General features: G+C 48.8%; 1 long non-coding RNA gene across 1 annotated transcript; it reads left to right on the top strand.

Moving 5' to 3' along the window:
- Positions 1-1917: 1917 nt before the first annotated feature.
- LOC138688651 (uncharacterized) lies at positions 1918-17757 on the top strand. The gene is made up of 3 exons (XR_011327536.1): positions 1918-2829; positions 15982-16282; positions 16554-17757. It is a non-coding gene; the product is annotated as an uncharacterized lncRNA (long non-coding RNA).
- Positions 17758-18287: the final 530 nt, after the last annotated feature.

Raw genomic sequence — 18287 nt, 5'->3', positions numbered from 1 at the left:
GGTGCTCCTGGGGCAAAAGGGAGCAGGTCGGGATGGGTGGCAGGAGAGGAACCTCGGCAGTGGCACCGCTTTGCAGCTGCCTCAAGAGACCCTCATGCTGCACCCACACCGGTCCCATTGCCCACCACTGGCTGTGCCACCCCTCCCCGAGCTGCCGGAGGGCACGCCGGCAAGGAGGGAGGGACGCATGGGCTGACAGAGCTTCCGAGGGACACGGTGCCGCTCTGGAGATGGGTCTGATTTCCTACCAGGGCCTGAGGAGCTCGAGAGCTGGGCTCCATCTCCTGCGGAGCGGGATGGCAACCCTGCCTCCACCACCAGGGATGATAACGTGGGGAAACCTCTGCACAGGGCTCCTCCTCTTCACTGCAGAGGGATGTCCTTATGGCTCAGTAGTGCTACAAAAGCATTTAACTACCAGCATGATTTTTTCTTTGTTGTTCTTATCAGGCCTCGCTTTTAACTGGTACAAAACATGCTCTGTTTGTGTGTGCATTTATGTGTGTGCCCGCAGAATACAAAATGGGGGTTTGTATTAAAATCTGGAAAATTGGCACATGGGATGCAGGTATGAGGTGAGGAGGATACGCCCATGTCCACTTCAGTTTGGTGTACTATGTTTCATTCGAAGATGTTGCTGTCAAATTTATGGCTCCACAAACACTCTCTGGCATCGTGGGAACCTCAGCCTGAGTTTGCACGATGCTCCTGAACCAGGATGGTGTTTCAAACAGAGAGAGAGCTGGGAAAAGAAGGAGCCAGGCACTACCACTCCCGACCTCAGGAAACCGATAAACACAGTGGTCACCAGCTCCACTAAGTCACTGAATTTGCACCAGGGCAGCATTTGGCCCGAGGTGATCAAGCGCAGCGCTGGTTCACGCGAGGTCGGGAGGCCGTGCAGCTGAGAGGTCACCGCTGCCTAGTCCAGAGGAGCATCGTGTCTGCTCGGCTCGGAGTCCCAGCCGGACCCATCGCTGGCGCCGAAGGAGGGTCACTCCCGCCAGTGCCCCCCTCTGCCAGGGAGCTGGGAAAACTCCTAGGGATGACAGAAAAAACGGGCTCAGCTCCTCTTCCGCTGGGAGACCCTGCGGTGGCACGCAACCTGGAAAGAAGTAGGTTAATGCAAGTGAGGTTCTTTCTTCTGGATTTTGTTTTATACCGAGAGTTATGTGTTTTGGCAGACTTTTTGATGAATAGGTCAGCAGGGTGTGGAAATGTATTCTAAAGCTTTCTGCATCCTTGCACATGCTTCCAGTTGCCGGGGGTTTTGCCTACTGCTTCACTTGGAAAGGTTTAAAAGAAAATGCAAATTGTAGGCAAAGGGCAGAGATAGGTTTTTGTAAATACTTTTGGCACAGGTTTTAGCCATTCCCTTGTTATTTGTGAAACAACAGAAAGAGCCCCCACTCGACTATATACCATATGAAAATACCAGTTTCTCTGTTTACAAATGGTAAAAAAAACATCGCAACTTGCTATATGCACCTCCAGATAGCATATATAAATATCCATAAAAACCTTCTTTGCTTCAGAATGGGTACAGGGCAAGTATGGGAAGAATCTGGACTTTTTCACATCTTCTTCCAAAACTAGCTTTGGTAACAAAAAGATACTATTTCATGTACTTCAAAAAGAAGTGAATGTTTCTGCACGCTAGGCTTTCAGAATCTAACTTCTACACCTGAAATATGAGAAAAATCATATGAGCAAAAGACTAAGAAACTCTTTTCAGATGTAACCAGATACACCGTCCGACAGACTGGAATACTTAAAATCCTCTAACCAACGGCATGTCAAGACATGCCTGCTTCGGACACTGTTAAGACATCCAGCCCCCATATTTTACATACCCTCCTAATTACATTCATATGTTTGGTTTCATATTTGACCTCTCTGTTGCAACAGAGTGCCAAGTAAAGCACTCCTCCTCTTAGATCTGATATAGGAATTAAGCTGGAGAGTGTGGGGGGTTCACGATCATCATAACCCTCATACACACACTGAAGTAACATGCACCAATAAAGAGTACAAAAAAATAAAAACATTTAAAAAATCCCCAGTGCAAATGTGCACTTTTTAATTTAAAGTATGGTCTGGCCTCTTTCTCTTTACCTTGTTTTTTGGAGCACTTTGGTGTTCACACCTCTAATACTTCCTCCATAATCTGGCAGCTCACCAGCTACCAGGTTTCAGCTTCTCTTTATTAGGAAGAAAAGACTATTTGCACAAAAAATTGCATCATTCCAGAGTGAGAAACTGACTCATCCCAGTTGTTAGGATTTCTGTCACTGAATCCAGTAGGCTCAGGTTCCCGGCACACCCGGAATGGCTTTACATGAAACCCCGGGCTGCACAAGGCGGTGGAAACACTGATCAGAAGACACCAGCTGCACAGAGAAATTCACCATTTTCTTCCCTCCCCTAAATTCTCTAAGAAGCCAAAGCCAAAAATCACATCACTCTCAGCAAGAAGAGGTTTGGACCATTTATAGATATAGATATAAAACCAGATAAATGTGATTATTTGGCACTAAGTGCATGTGGTTTAAAAGCATGTTATCAACGAGAAAAAGATCTGAAGGCACAGTCATTCCTAAATGGTGGCCTTTGGACCATTGCTGTTGTTTTGGGGAAGGAAACAGCAACGGCGACAGAAAGAGCGAAGCGTCCGGCAGCCTACACAAGGGTGGATTTCACTGCTGGCCCTTTCTCAGGCGAGGCACAAGAATTTTTCCCAAGTGCAGTCCGCAAGGCTGGATCACAGCCCCTCAGCCTTCAGCACATCGGGATTTCCAGATTCAAGACAATGCGTCTGGGATTTTTTGGGTGAGCTGCACCTCCTGTATGTTTTACTTGGACAGTCGGGTTTAAATACCACACTGCTCTGCTCTCCTTTAGCACTGTTATTACAGCCTTGTTTGTGAAGCAAGAAAGAGTAATCCTCATGTAAAAATAATAGTATTGCAGACCTAGACAGCAGATGGTGTTATTAAATACCTGGGCAAAGTCTAAGGTCATCATGCTCTAACAATTAACAAGCTATATTGTCTATCACTTAATAGGTAACCTCCTAGTGTGGGGTATTTGCAAGGCCGAGCAGAGCGGCAAGTGATATCTTGTCCAAGCCTAGCTAACTCTTCCAGTTAAACAAATATTTGGCAACCATTTTCTTGCCTAAATTTGTTGCTACCAACACAGCGGATAGAAATAATATGATTCCATTTAATGTCCTAAACTATCCCTTCTTTAACCAACTACATTAGGTTTTAACTAGACGGCAACAATTTGAGTGCTTATTGATAGTTGCCTGGCATATAGGTTAATTTATAAGAGCACAGACAGGCAAATCCTCAGGCAATGTAAATCATCGTGAGTCTGCCGCAAAATATGTCTCTGACCGGCTCTGGCAAGGTACCGTGCCCGTGAGGTGTGCTCGCCGGCCGGCTTTTGTTGTCCACAGAGGTCTTCAGCCATGGAGCATCTTTCATCCTACTCACGGGACAGCTCTCCTAGGGAAAGCGCACATTTATCTGCATTCATAAAGTTTAAATTGAACCTCAGTAATATGTGGCAGGGGTGTCCTCGTTGCATGATCTAATAAAATTTTCAGGCAGAGCTCCCTCTAAGGATTAATTTTATGTCATAACAACTGCACTTTATCAATGTTTCCCTTGATATTTGCCTAGCCTTCCCTGAACTTTACCTCTCAGCTGATGGGTGACTATTTCACTTCCTTAATGGCACTCCCAGATGTGAGAGCAACTTTGCGTATCTGCTCATTTACCCCTTTTTTCCTTGGTTGTTTTTTCCCTGCGGGTACCTCTTAGAGAGTCTGCCCAGGCCAGCTGCCCAGACCTCCCTGTTAAACCCACAGCCATTCCAGCTGAGCCCGGTTATATTTTCGCCAGAGCAGGGCGGCTCAGCTAGCTCCTGTTGGCATGCCTGGTGTCCAGAAAGGCTGCTCCCCTGAAGGGCAGCCTGCCTTCCCTTCCACCATTGCCTTCTTTTAGGAGTGTAGGTGAGGATGCCCACATTGCTTTTTAGGGATGTAGACCCCTCCATCATCTCTTCTGGGCCATCAGGGAAGCCATGGAGGCTAAGCATCGGCCTTTGGGGCAGGTTCTGGCTTTCGTTTAATTACTGTGTAGTGGCAAGATGGGGAGCTGAAGCCGAGTCCTGCTGCTGCCGCCGATATTTTCACGTAGTACTTTTCCTCCGCAGTAATCACTCGCCTGCTAGGATCCATGAACTTGAGAACAAAGTACATTTTATTATTTACAAGGGTTAGATGACAAATACAAACAGATGGTGCAAAGATGACTCCTAATGCATAGTGATCAAGGAATTTAATATTCATGGACAAAGGCCTGGAAGATTAAGTAAACAGATTCAGATATGCAGGAGAAAGTATCTCCTAACAATGCATAAAGTCAGCACGGCCTTTTGTGACCTGTTACCGCTTGGGTCAGGGCAATTAACATAAAGGGAAAGGCTGGCCAAATTTTCCAGTCTTCTTCAAGCGCTCAACCCGAGCAGCATCTTTGTAAGGAAGCCCTCGGAAGGGGTTTTTGCAAGACCAAGAAAAAAACCTTCTATTTTGCTATTGAAGAGGGCTGCAAAGCCTGAGCGTGCTCCAGTCTGCTGCTGCTGCCCTTACGTAAAGCAGTCTTACCTGAATGACACTGCTGTTTTAGCTGGGACTGGTCGGATGACTTACAATTACTCACCCGAGCAAGGGTTGTGGCACCGGAGTCTCACCGCACCGCTTTGCCGTTAATGATACTTCTCATGGCAGAAGCTGGGATTTCGCTGGTGCTGCTTTCACATGTCATCTTGCAGAGGCAATTTCAACACTGATGAATATTACGAGTCAGGTCCTCAGCATGAATCATCCTGTCCTTCCAGATGACTTTTTCTTTCTGTTGTTTACATCAGAGGCAGGGAATTTTGATGCTTTTTTGTGCCTGTGACTAAAGGAGTGTTTCATATGAGAAGCGATTTCCAAACTCACTTAAGTCATCCCTCTATATATTTCCTTTTGTTGTTGTTCCTGCTCTCATTTTGAGCGTGGGCAGCTAGCGAGGTGTTTCTAAGGCACTACTGACTGAGCGCTGAACGTACGGCAAAAAAGAAAAGCAGGGGGAAGAGTTTATTGATGTGTGTTGCTGGATTGCGCCCAAAAGTTTGCTCTGCAACTTTGATCAGTCTTCCATTTTTCTTGTCCAGATCAGGTTGTTAAACAAACAAGATTATCTGGGGTTTGGTCATCCCATTGGCTCACGCGATCGCTCAGCCCCGGGAAGGTGGGCGCATGGAGTCAGAGGCTGTAGCAGGAGCAGGGCAGCAGCTCTGAGGTATCTGCCTCGCTGCCTTCTCTTACAAAAACCCCTCAACAGTGCAATATAGGGTCAGGGTGCCATGACCTACAGACGAACGGGAGAAGCTAAGAGATGGGGAAGGGCTGGACAGGAGTCGAGCTCCAAGCTGCAGCACGCAAAGGGCGGTGGAAAGCTGCCCATGGATGTGGAGGTGAGCTCTTCCCCTGGCACTCCACCACTACAGCTCCAGGAGGAAAAATGACACCCCAAACTCAAGAAAAGGCACCGTTGTTTGGCTGCTCTATTTTCATTCTCCTTCTGCAGCTGTAGCCACCACAGCTATTCCTATGGCTGTCTCCCAAATCTGAAGACATCAGGCACCTCTGGATGCTCTTTCTTAGAATCTTGCTTCTCTGCCATGCTTTCTCCACAGCACTTGGAAGCACCCTGGAAACGTATTGGGTACTTGAATCCTTGTGAAGGATGCCGTGTGAGGAAAGGCATGTTTATTGCCATGACTCGAAGTCTCAGATTTCCAGGGGGGCCACAGCGTTGCACAAGGAAGTCACGCTGCTCACAGCAGCAGGGGCAGAGCATCTCTGCGTCTGGTATCTGCTCAGAAATTTGTCTGGCTCTGCGGATGCATTTGGTTGATATGGCTGTGCAAGCTGGAATATGGCCCAAAATACATGGCAGAGAAACCTGCCCTGTGAATAAAAGCCTTTGTTAAGATGGATCCCATCTGTACAAGATTTCATCAGCTCCATGAAATGTACAGGACATTCATATGGTGAAATAGGCAGAGCTCCTGTTCCAAGAGAGAAAACGCTTCTGTCTGCTTTTCCACGGGAGTCTGTTGCTATACAAGGAGGTGAAACCTTCTGCAACGCCATTGCTGCTCTTAACCAAGGGATGGGACAAGCGCTGGGACTGTGCTAACATCGTCATAAAAACAATGTGCACAGAGAAGCATCAAAAGCACACCAAAAAACCTGGCATTGCCCTCTTCTTTGCCTTCTCTTCCTTAAATATGGAGGTGCTTAAAGCAGTGTAAATACAATTCAGGCCAGCTAACGAGCAGTCCACAGTGCTGAAACACTCCTGCCGTCCAAGCCAGCTCCCTGCCAGCGATTTCATTTACCATATGTTTGGTGTGGTTTTTGGCAGAGTCAGCCTGAGGATTTTTTTGGGCAGGCCTGCAAAACTGTTTTTCCCTGCCTCCACCCAAACGTGAGCAAGTCCTGTCTGCCACCGTCACGCCATTGCGCAGGGTCAGCCTGGCTGTTTTGGGCAGAATTAGTCAGAGGGGCCTCTGGAAAAAAGCCCAAAGAGGGCTGATTCATTTTCCGTAAGAGTATTTGTGTTAAGGACACTGTAGGAAGACAACTTCTTCAGCATCACGCCCAGCCGCTATTTTAGCTGCTTTTCCCATCGTGCAGTAATATCCCCAGCGATCACCGCTTGCTTTTCTGCTGGAGAGGCAGCCTGAGGAGGCTACAAACAGCAGTAAAGGTAGATCCCGACACAAGCGGGAGCCCCAGCAGAACCCAGCAGCAGCCTACCAGCATGCTTTCCTGCAGCCGCCTCATTTTTTTCTGGTTTGGTTTCTGTTTCTTTGCTGCGAGCGTCTGTTAGGTTTGCAGAGGAAGCCGCTGAGGTGTGAGCCAGGGCAGCCCCCGACGCTGGCCTGCCCGTGCAGCCCCAAAACTGAGCTCGGGGTGGTGGTGGCCGTCCCAGTCTCCCCATGGGTGCCAGCTCAGCCGCCCAGTGACAAAGCTGCCCGGTAAGAAGGCTGACGGCTTTCCCAGGGAAGGAAAAGGGAGGGCTGGGTAAGCACAGGGAAGGATTAGCTCACATGGGTGCCGGTAAGGAGCAAACCTGGCAGGGTTAGGGCATGTTTCTCCAGGCATCGGATCTGGTGTCAGGGATGGCTTGCCGTGGCCTGGGCTGCACTTCACGCTTCTGCTGCCTGCTGCAGGGGCTGCCCAGCTTGGGCAAAACCAGAGCAAACTGCAGTGTGGGGCAGGTTGCTCTGGAAAGCCGGCGCTGGTGCTGAAGTACCTTAACAGACCAGCTGCAGCAGTCCAGTAGTTGGGATGGAGGTGCTGGGCAATGCTGGAGGACCACACTGGGATGTAGTGTCCCTTATCCCAGGATGCACTACCCAGACATACAGTCTGGCTGGTGCCATCCAGCCAGGGCCCGGGGCAAGTCTAGCCAACTAAGAGAAAAAGAAAAGGGAATTTAAACACACCTCCCTGCCCTTTTTTAAGCAGGTGCCAGAAGGTGGGAAGGTCTGGCTGCCTCTTTCCTTCCTGCCCCATGCTCAGAGCATGTATTCCCAGGGGACTAGCAGTATCTCACAGAGACAAGGCATGTCCCCCAGCAGAGGAGCTTTGCAAAAGAGTCGCAGGGTGTCTGTTCACCAGGCACTGTTCTCTAGACTTGCTGACCTCAGGGAACAGCTTTGCCAGGTGAGCCCTCCAAGTAAAGATGAAAAAAACACCCCAGCAGCCTGCAGTGCTGCGATTCGTCCCTCCCTTTCTGCTGAATTAATTGCTAGAAAGGCAGCACAGCTGTAGAGCAGCCAGGCACTCCATCCCCTCTGGAGGAAGGCATTAGCGTTTGGCCTTACCTCGACATTTCTGTTCTCTGAACCAGTGTGTCTGACCATCCTGATTCACCCTGGAACCAAAACGCGGAATTTGGCTAGATATCCATTGGAAGGAAATGTAAATATTCATGCCTATAGCAGCTTCTTTTGCAAGCGCGCTTACCCCAGCGAGCGAAGGTGTGTCCCGGCTGGGAGACTTGCTGTGCGCGGCGCGGGCAGGAGCATCTCTTGCCCGGCCTGCCTCATCGTGCCCGGCTCGGACCCAGCCCAGGGCTGCTCCTGGAGGCACCATCCATACCTACGTGCCGTAGGACTGCCGCAGGGGCTGGGGGACCTGCCGGGCACCCGCAGGAGGGGCTGACCCCCAGCCCGTGTGGGACAGGGCAGGGGCTGTCCCCCGGCACCTGCGGGGACAATTCTGGCTGAGTCAGCCAGAAGAGCGCGGAGGCTCCCCTGGGCACCAGCCCCTGCTCTCCCCCTCCATTGCTCTTCCCCAAAGACACAAGCTGGCCTTTAATCAGAGTTAGCTATGCCCTGCTAACTGTCAACATCGCTTTTGTTCCACTAATGGGTGTTTGCTGTCGCAAGGCTGGAGCGTGTTAACCCCAGGCAGTGACTCAGCACGCACACCCCTACCTTGAATGTGGGAGAGCTGCATGCAGGGAGGGGAGCCGGGTGGGATGGCCAGGGCTGCCACATGCAGGGCTGCAGGGTTTCTTTCTTCCCTTTTCTCATTTTGGGAGAAACCGTTGCAAATTTCACGGAGGTTTCTAGTGCAGGCAGACAAAGGGGAAATTAATTCTGCGGAAGGGAATTAACGTCAGTAAATAGTAAGGGCGTTGCTAAATGCTAGTGGCTGGTCAGCTCTGCAGAAGCAGAGGTGGGCAGAGGCAGGCTTAGAGAAGAAGGGAGAAGCAGCCGGGCGAGGGCAGGGATCTCTGCAGAGAGAACCTGGTGGATAAAAGGCAAAAAGAACAAAGGGAGGGACACTGAGGGAAGTATGATGGAGCAGATGCAGCGCTTATCTGCTCCCGCATCAAATAAAATTCCTAAGTGTAAACCAAAAGCAATGACTAACCCAAAGCTAAGGACTGGCCTATGGGAAGGGGTTGTGCTGCTGTAATGAAAGGGCCGAGGTTAAACCATTTTAGTTAAAGCATTGCACACGTGGGCTGCTGATAGAAGAAAAAACCCCCAGCTTTATGGCTTCCAAGGAAGTATCACAAACACAGTGGCTTCCTGGTGCAAAGTGCTGATCCTGTACAAATGCATGCTTCCATTTGTTCAGAAATTGTTGATGAGTTAATGCTGTACTGGCTGGCTTTATGCTGGATAAGGCACGGTCTGTCTTCCAACAGGTGGTTTAATGCCAGCAAAAAAAAAATCGAGAGCCAGAATAAGCACGTGGTACATAATTTTGGCTCTTCCAACAGAAATGTGACTGGGAGTTCACAAATAATCCTGATCAATCTTATCCTGGGTACTGCCACTTGTCTAATTTTCACTTAAATCAAAGCTATTTTAGTTTAATTGGCCATTTCAGCTAAATACACGTCAGTGCAAATGTTTCCAGCTCTTTAGCCCTAATATAACTAATTTTCCAGGGCAATGCAAATGCCAAGAGAAATGGTGCTTATGAGCCCTAGGGCGCTGACACACTCATTTGGCAAACACCTGCCCTGGTCTTAGGTGCCTGAGGACCCCTGTGGTGTGGGGGGTGAGCAGAGAGACCTTCCCGGGGGTGCTGGGGCCAGGCGAGAGGTTTGGGCAGGGGCAGGTGAGAGGCATCGCGGGAGCCGGCTGACGGGAGCAGCAGGCATCTTCCAGGCTCGGAGTCGGTTTGGAAACCTCCTCCGCCGGGTTTATTACTGCAAGGTGTGTGCTCGCCTGCACACTCACCCTAACCTACCCTCACCCGGGGTTTGAATTAGCACGTCTGGCTGGATATTTCAGATGAGGGAGTATGCGTTCGCTTCTGCCACCTCCAGGAGAGGAGCAGTGCGGACAGATGTAGGCGGCAACATCTTCAAATTACAGCTTAATCCGCACCAGCTCATGAGTCAGGGCTGTGACTCACAAGCAGAGACAACTTGGCATGAAGGGGGATGCAGCTCCTGCCCCAGCTGCCTGCCCTGCCCGCACCGCCTGGACACGAGCTGCGCAGCCGGTGCGCTGCTTTCGCACCAGCCAAAAGCCCTCCAAGGCCAACCGGCTCTCGCACAAGAGCAAACTGCTGAAGACCAGGGGTACCGCGGCCCTCCAGCCTCAGCCAAGGGCTCCACGGCAATGCAGGCCGTGGGGGGCACGTGGCGCTTCGGTGTCCAGCCCCGTATGAATTGCTCACGGTGTGGTCCGGAGACCCACGTATCCTCTAAATCCTCTAAACTGTGTTTCCAGGGCAAAAGGAGGATGGAAACATGCTTTTTTATACCACTGGGTTGGTTCAAGTAACTGTTTAGATAGTAAAACTTAAGCCCCACACATCCTGCAGCTTCTTGAGGTTTTGCTTTTTCTTTCTCTCCAAGAGAGATTAGCCTTTGATGACTGGAGATCAAGAATATTTCCACCCATACAAGGTAAGTCTGTTGGTGCTCAGAGGAAATGGGGTTCCTGTGAAGGCCTGATTTTAGGTGCACCAATGGTTTTAGGTGCACCAATGGTTTTAGGTGCATCAACGTTTCAGGCATTAAAGGCGAGTCTGCATTGAAATGTGATGCGTGCTCCAAAAAACTCTCTACCTTAGGCCGGTCCCAGGGCTTGAATATTAATAAAGGAGTTTCCCTACATGAACAACATGTACTGTCTCATGTCTTATGCCTGCCTCGAATTTAAAATAGCCTGGTGCAGCCATAGGGAAGTCTCATGTCACTCTAACTCCACATCAACTGCAGGTAAATGCTACGGATAATACTGTTCTGCTGGGACGCGCTTACAAGTGGTTTCCAGCACAGCTCTCCTGTGAGGAGTGGAGTTGATCTGGGCCGAGTGCGAAAGGACTTTGAGGACTCCAGGCGTACTGGCTTGGATGCACGGGGGCAGAGCTGTTTGTCTCACGTTTCCACACTGCTGCTTTATTTTTAACCGCCGGGACTGAGTTTCCCAAAAGGACTGCATCGTCACAGACAACAGGATATTAAATTTAAGTGACAAGATTTCCGCAACGGTCGCTTTTTTCCAAAATCCACGGAGACCACGGCGGCTGCCAGAGCAAATGCGCTGAGAGCGGGTGCTCCATCTCCTGCCTGTGGCTCTGGCGTCCCCTCTGCATCCTCCCCTGGGAGGAGGAGGAGGGCAGGCCCGCTGAACCACCCTCTCTGGCACTTTGTCTGCATTACGAAAAGGTGATAGCTGGAAAGTTTATTCTGCGTTTCGGCCTTTGAAAGGACATGTTTTGGGTCGCTGCCTCGCTTTGGATACCTGTCATATGCAGGACTGAAAGCAGCACTAAGTGGTACAGCGAGGTTTCGTTCGTGTCTTTGAGGAAACCTGCCTCTCATTCCCAGCGCACTGATGTTGCCGTGCTCTCCCTCTCAGAGACCCAACTCCCAAACATCTACATGGCTCCCCACATCTCTGCACTTCACAGGCATCGTTAGCTTTAATCAGCAGCTGCCTTCCCGGGCTGTGCCTGCGCGGAGGGCTGGCCTTCAAGGGTGTGGGAGCGAGCCTGGGGCCGGGGCATTTCTCAAGGCATTCTTGCCTTGTTCCTTTCCCGCAGGCATTCACCCCAAGCTGGTTATCACTTCTTTGAAGTCTGACATACAGAAAGTGCGTTTACTTAGAACAGGGAAGGTATGGAAACACTAATGACGAGCAAACTGATGGGAGAGCGAAACATTTCCAGTTCTCCTTTTTGGGTGTTTTCCCAGCTCATAGAAGTGCCTCTTTGTGCCTGAGGCAGCCTGTGAGGACAGATCAGTGATGACCCCCAGAGACGATCCCCATCGCATCTCCCTCCGGCCATCCCCCTGGCCTGTGCCGACGAGCAGTCTCCGGAGGTGGCGGGGGGCTGGCTGGGGTGGTCACCGCTCCCCACAACACGACACCCTGGCTTTAACAAAAAAGGTGACGCTGCCGCTGTGCTTCCGCAGCATGCAGCGAGCCACTGGCATCGCCACACTTTCGTTACCTCTTTTTGACAGTATAAGATGAATGGCCCTTCCTCTTCTCCTCCCTCCCCCCTCCAAAAGTTCACCAGATCTGGGAATGAGCAGTGAAGGGAGTTGTGCCCTTCGTTGCTGCCGTGCAGCCCCCTCTCCCTTCCCACTACCCCTGCCTACCCTCGGCAGGGTGCAGGCAGCAGCCGTGGGGTGGGCGGCCACTGGCCGCGCCTGGGGTTTGCTCCCCCCCGGGGACGCCAGGCCTCCTTCCACACAGCCACTTCTCTAAGCCATTTCTGAAGTTTCCAGGCGGGCTTGGAGGCGTTGCAACCAAAGCAACCCAGGAGATGTTGCAACGGGGCATTTTGTTATATGGCGAAAACCGGCTTTCTTCTGCCCCCCTCCCTCAAACCTCTCGCTCGTGCTCATCCCTGCCGTGGGGATGCACGGTGGCTTACATCTGGGACCAAGTTAAAAATAATTTATCTTTTGGGTTATTTTTAATCTAAATAATTTCCTTGATCCCCTTCAAATGAAAGCGCAGTGTGGGGAGGGAGCGGGAGTGGGGTACCCACGGCATGGGCGGCCCCAGAGGAGGTGTGGGTCTGGGGGGGCTCATCTCTGCTCCCACGGATGCCCATGCAGAAAGCCAGTCCTCGGAGCTTTTTAGCGCAGGCTGCGGGAGGCTGAGATCACACCCATTAATTGTTCCCTTTGCCTGCTCTTCCCTCGCCTGATTACAGGTTGTCTAGACTGAGAAGTACAGGTTTGCTCTTGGAGCATGAACAGAATAAGGTGCGACACACTGCCCTCCACGTAGTGGAAAAGGGAGGTCGGTGCTTGCTCAAGGAGGCTTTCTCTTTTGGCTCGGGCTGGCTTTACCTCTGCCATCTCCCCACACAGGGAGAGGACAGGGCAGTCCCTGCCCACGCAGTGCCTGCTGCACAGGTAGGGCTTTGATTGCCAGGGCACAGAAAAATGGCTCAATGTGGATCAGAAAGCGGTGGTGTTAAACCCAAGTCACTTCAAAGCTGCTGTCGGTTGGTAAGAAAATAATTTAAAATTAAACCAGTTCTGAAACTGTCTACCACAAGTGGTTACAAGCCTGAGTGTTGTAAAACTGGACCATTTCCTCTTTTCCTCGCAACGATCGTGTCCTTGATTCCTCCTTTAGGCTGCTTTGGCAATTCTTGCACAGTAATAAAAAGGCATGACACAGCATATGTTTTGCGGCTCACCTTGCCAAACAAAATTACAACGTTAGTGTAGCTTCTTTGCCTTTGCATAATGAACTCTACAAAGGAGCTAGAGAGAGGGTAAGCATCTGTGCCAAGATAAAAGCAAAAACAAGAAGTACAAAGGTCTGGTTTAAAGCAGTCTCCGTTTAAAGTAATTCTTTTTAAAATGACTTATCTTGAAACTGTTACAGACAGTTAGGGAAAGTCATACAGTTTCTAAATGTCTGTTATGTTTTAAGTCTGCAGCTACATTGCTAAGATTAAAAAAAAATAGATGCAACTTTGAGAGCTCACAAATGTGGCGCAGCAGAGCATCATCTGCACAACACGTGCTGGGGCCAGGAAGAAGTGGGCTGCAAAGGAACTGCTTATTCCTTGCTCTTCAGGCTCGCTGGGCATCATTTGCATTTTTAATGGCATTCAGGACAGTCTTTGTGTTATGGTAAATTGCACTAACTGCCAACAAGGGGAATTTGGGGTGTGGGGAGGAGGTAGATTGGGCGGGAGGTGTGCCCAGTCGTGCTGCCTTTTTCATCACCTTATTGTCATCCCTCTCCCTTGGGGACTTGAAAGGAGAGCGCAGAGCTCACTGGGCAGTCCAAGGGAAAGCAAGGATTTCCCTGTACAGAGGATGATGACAGGGAAAAGGGGAAATCCTTCAGTCTATGGATCTGCCAAACCTATTCCAGGAAAAAGGCAAAAAGCTGCCCCAACAAGCCCACTGCACTTATGCCTGCTACAAACCCATGTTAATAGCTGAATTAGGATTCAGGCAGCCTGAGTGGTTCAAATACTGAACTTTAACAACCAGATCCTACTTCATTAATGCCAAAGACAAAACTCCCAGAAAAAAATCTGGTTTCTGGATGTCCAACTAAGTAAATTAAGACAAAAAAAAGAAAAAAAGAAAAGAAATGGATGAGGAAAATCTTGCCATCAGCTATGGCAGCTGGCAGCAGTGAGGTCGCCCAGGTAGAACAGAGATCCAGAACTCCCTTGCTTTTAAGCAGACATGAAACCTTGTCATCCCTTGCTATCACATCCAACACCCTGTTGTGCAAAGTGCTGTACAGCCACAGAGACAGTGTCAGTCTGCCCAAAGTCCTTACAAAAACCTTTGCACAATGTCTCTGCAGCCAAAACTTGTTTATTAAAAGCTTGCTTATCAGAAATGAGGTCCAGTCATTTGATGGGCATTAGATATGTTCTGCATTAAGCACACTGAAATATCACCTGCTTATCCTAACTCTTGTTTGTCTAAATCACCTTCGCGTTCACTGCAATACGCTATGGGTGAGATTTGATAGCATTTGCTAACCATATAAGAGTTGAGCCAACTTCTTTTCATAACAAAAGGCATCAACCAAAATAAATGAGTTATTCTTAGATAACAAAGACAAGAGAAATCTCCAAATACAGTGGAAAAATAAGTCAGTGCTGGAAGAACAGCAAGAGGTGGAATAGGTGTGGAGGGAAATGTGACCAAATCTGTGAAGCACCGTTATGTGTCTGACAGTACCCATCTTGCACAAACCACCCTGAGATGCACTTCCAGCTCTCCATAGGCACAATTTCCCTGGGATACTTCAAAACCAGCTTCATTCCCAGGCCATCTCCCCACGGTCCATGTGCCCTTGGAGGCTGAGGGAGCACCTCCATGGTCCTGGCCCTGCAGCATCACACCCAGGAGGTGGCTAGTCCCCAGCAGGCATCTCTGAAAAGGGTCAGAGATGCTTCACGCTGAGACATGCTCGGCTCATTTCCCGCGGGAAGCAAAGGCGTCCCCACCACCAACCCACAGCCTTCAGCCCAGCACGACTCTGCAGGTGAGCGCATCCCCCTCAGAGGCGGTGGCGGCTTTGAGGATGCTCTCTGGTGTTTGCATAGGATTCATGGGTCAACTTCAACGCTTCCGGGCATCGGTGTCCCATTTTTGGATGATCACTGCTAATTTTACAGTGGTGGGTAGTTGGCAGCAGTGGCTCTGAGCCAGCCTCGGTGTGCTGCTGCGTCCGGCGTGCCCTGCCCGCAGCACTGAGTGCAGGGCTGGCTCCTGAGCTGCAACTAATAGCCTAAAGCTTCCAATAAATCAAGTGTTTCACAAAAGCGTGAGTGACTGATTTCACAATGTGATTAAAATTACGGAGGGAAAACATTTCAAATGTTCAATAATTTACACCAACCACCTGTACTTTTAAAGTACCTTTTCTCATCCCACTCCTTTAACTTTACGGGATTCTTGCCATGTTCTTGAAGCCATTTCCTTCCTCACTTCAGCTCTCATTGCTGCTGAACACTCTGGTAATAAATAAAAGTACTGTATGGCTGGAGATTGTGCTGGGGATGAAAAATGCAATGCTATTTATTATAAAATAGTCTATGCAGGCAGCTGATCTTAGCATGCGCTCTGCATCCTTCCAAAATCAAGGCAATTTGCAAAGTACTATTGCAAAATTGGTTTCATATTCCAGTTCGCTTTTTATGATTCTTATTTTTAAGAAAGCATTTTCAAATGCATTTTCAGTTAGGTTTTTCCATGCCAGCTTTTCACTCTAAACTGTGTTAGCAAAGGCAGGCCTTCTCTTTATGGTTTAGTTTTGAAAGGTTATAAATGTAAATTCGGAACTCATATCACACATCACTGAGGAGCAGGAACTGTTTGTTTGTTTGCTTATATAGTTATTAACTAGGAATTATTTTCTCTGCAGCATGCTTCAGTTTCCTACAAGGTCAGCTCTTCAGCGAACTAATTCTTCAGCATGGACAAGAACTGAATTATTGGAATAAAAAATCAGTAGGGAAGAGTTAGGGTAAATTGTCCTTCCAGCTACTTCTACGAAAGTGCTAATGGCATGCTGAGTCCTGGGACTGACGTGTGGCTTTCAGTCCTCTCCTGGCAAAGTCAGAGGGAGATCTGAGCAGTGGGGGCTAGGTGCAGCATTTTGGGCAAACGAGTATTCTCAGAGGAGCAGTGGAAAGCCTATCTGTTACAACATGCTTTTGCCTGAGGTGAGTTACTTTTAACAGATGTTTTGTTTTAGGAAGCCCGAAATGATGAGCTGGCACTGCTGCTTTTGATTTTACTTCAGGGAAGATGAGCTATAGGTTCAGGGGGTTCTCTGCTTGCCAGCAGTGTGATTTCTTTTAACCAGAATACCATTTGGTTAATGTAAACATGCCAGTTGTCTAAGCCTCTAGGTATGCGTTTAGAAAATAAATACATCACTCATCCATGTCTTTATGGGGAAGCCTTTCAAATCTTCCCGCCTTTTTTTCACAGCTTTTTTGAAGCATTTTCAAGTCTGATCCAAAGTCCTCGAGAGAGCATGGCCAGGAGTGTTCTCCAACTGATGACAATCAATTCTGAATTAGATCATAAAAGAAGGATGCACTGTGACAGCACTTTGTAAATTTGTTTTTCTTTTTAATGAGAAATGGGCTTTCTGAGACCCAGCTGAGCAGGAGAATATGCAGCACTTAGCGCCGTGGCTCACCCAGTCAACCACTTGTGATTAGTTTATTCTCCTTGAGGTCTGAAGGTCTCTGCGCTTTCCCAAGGAGCTTCCTGTGACTTAGAGTAACCATCGGAGGATGCATCAGATCAACAATTGCTAGATAAAGAACAGAAATCAGACTGCCTGCAAGGATACCAGCTATCAATGTATCATCACGGGTCTTCTGTAAGAGCAGAAAGGTGTTCTTATACAATTATATCAGGATAGAAGTCAGTTATAAAGTTGTACTCATATGGTTGTTTGGAGTGTTAAAATAAGTCAACAGCTTCTTTAGAAACCACCCCAGCCTCTGGGCAGACATCCATGGGAGCTTCGGGAGCTCTCTTTGGTTCTGGGTGCCCCATAAAGAAACATCATTTATACTGAATTAATTAGCTACCGCTTCACCCTGATGCCAATACATGACATGCAAAACTAGTGAAGTAGTGAAGCAAAACTACAGTGAAGTAATGAAATCAATGATGTTATTAATATAACTCGCAACAGAGTTACTGGCCACCCTGCCAACAATACTCACAGGCAAATATCTCAGTACCTAAAGGCAGGTCTGCGGGAACATGCCAGAGCCACAGATGACAGCCAAAAGCCAACTTGCCTTCACCCCATTCAGGTGAGCTTTTGAGAATAGCATGGGGACAGGTGGCCAGGGACAGCCCCAGGCTGGAAAGGGTCAGCTCGGGTGGGATGGAAGCAAAGAAGAGAGGACAAGCAGTTCCCAAAAGGAAGTTTTTGGGTTGGAGGTTTGCACAAGAAAGCTCTTCTAGTACTAACGCAGCTAGAGTGAGACTTTACCAGGAACAGTGCACACTGTGTGCTGGAAAAAGCTGGCTGGAAGAGATTAATCTGGTCTTGAAGGCCAGATGCGTCTTGGTCGGCCGTTGAGAAGCTGGAGGCTCTGGCTCATCACGAGGATTCCTCGATGCTGCAATGATGACAGAACAGCTCTGCTTGGCCTGAGTCTCCGTGTTTAAAAACACACTTTACTGTCAATGCATAATTGAATAGCGAAGACTCTAACTATATGCATACTACACATGAAATTTCAAAATGTTTGTAAGGTCTAAGCCCTCACATTGTACAAAGACCATAAAAAAGTCCTAAGACAGTCAGACAGAACTGACAAGTATTTTAATAACATGCTTGTACTGTTCATGTTTTACACAAATATTTCTACCACTATTAGCCACATCTCCTGGAAACTAATGACAAGTTCATAGGCAGGGGCAGATAATTGTGAAAGGTAATACTCATTTTTCCTGACACAACTAAGTGCTAAATATGCAGGGGCTTCTCTGTCTAGCTCTGTTCAGGTACTCTGTCTGTGCCCTTCCCTGAACTGACTGCAGCTGCCATCTCTCTAGCTTCTTCCTGGCTAGCTACTCTGCAAAATTTTATTCTAACTAATACAGGGAAACTGGTTTTGCAGGTGAAGGTGAAAAGCAACTGGGGTGAGCGTGACCTTGAAGTGGTAGCAGTCACGATTTCTAGAAAAGGAGGCA

This window comes from Haliaeetus albicilla, chromosome 13, assembly GCF_947461875.1.
Source record: "Haliaeetus albicilla chromosome 13, bHalAlb1.1, whole genome shotgun sequence".
Classification (NCBI taxonomy): domain Eukaryota; kingdom Metazoa; phylum Chordata; class Aves; order Accipitriformes; family Accipitridae; genus Haliaeetus; species Haliaeetus albicilla.
Note: the sequence above shows the minus strand (reverse complement) of the source record. Positions and strands in the feature narration are given on the sequence as shown.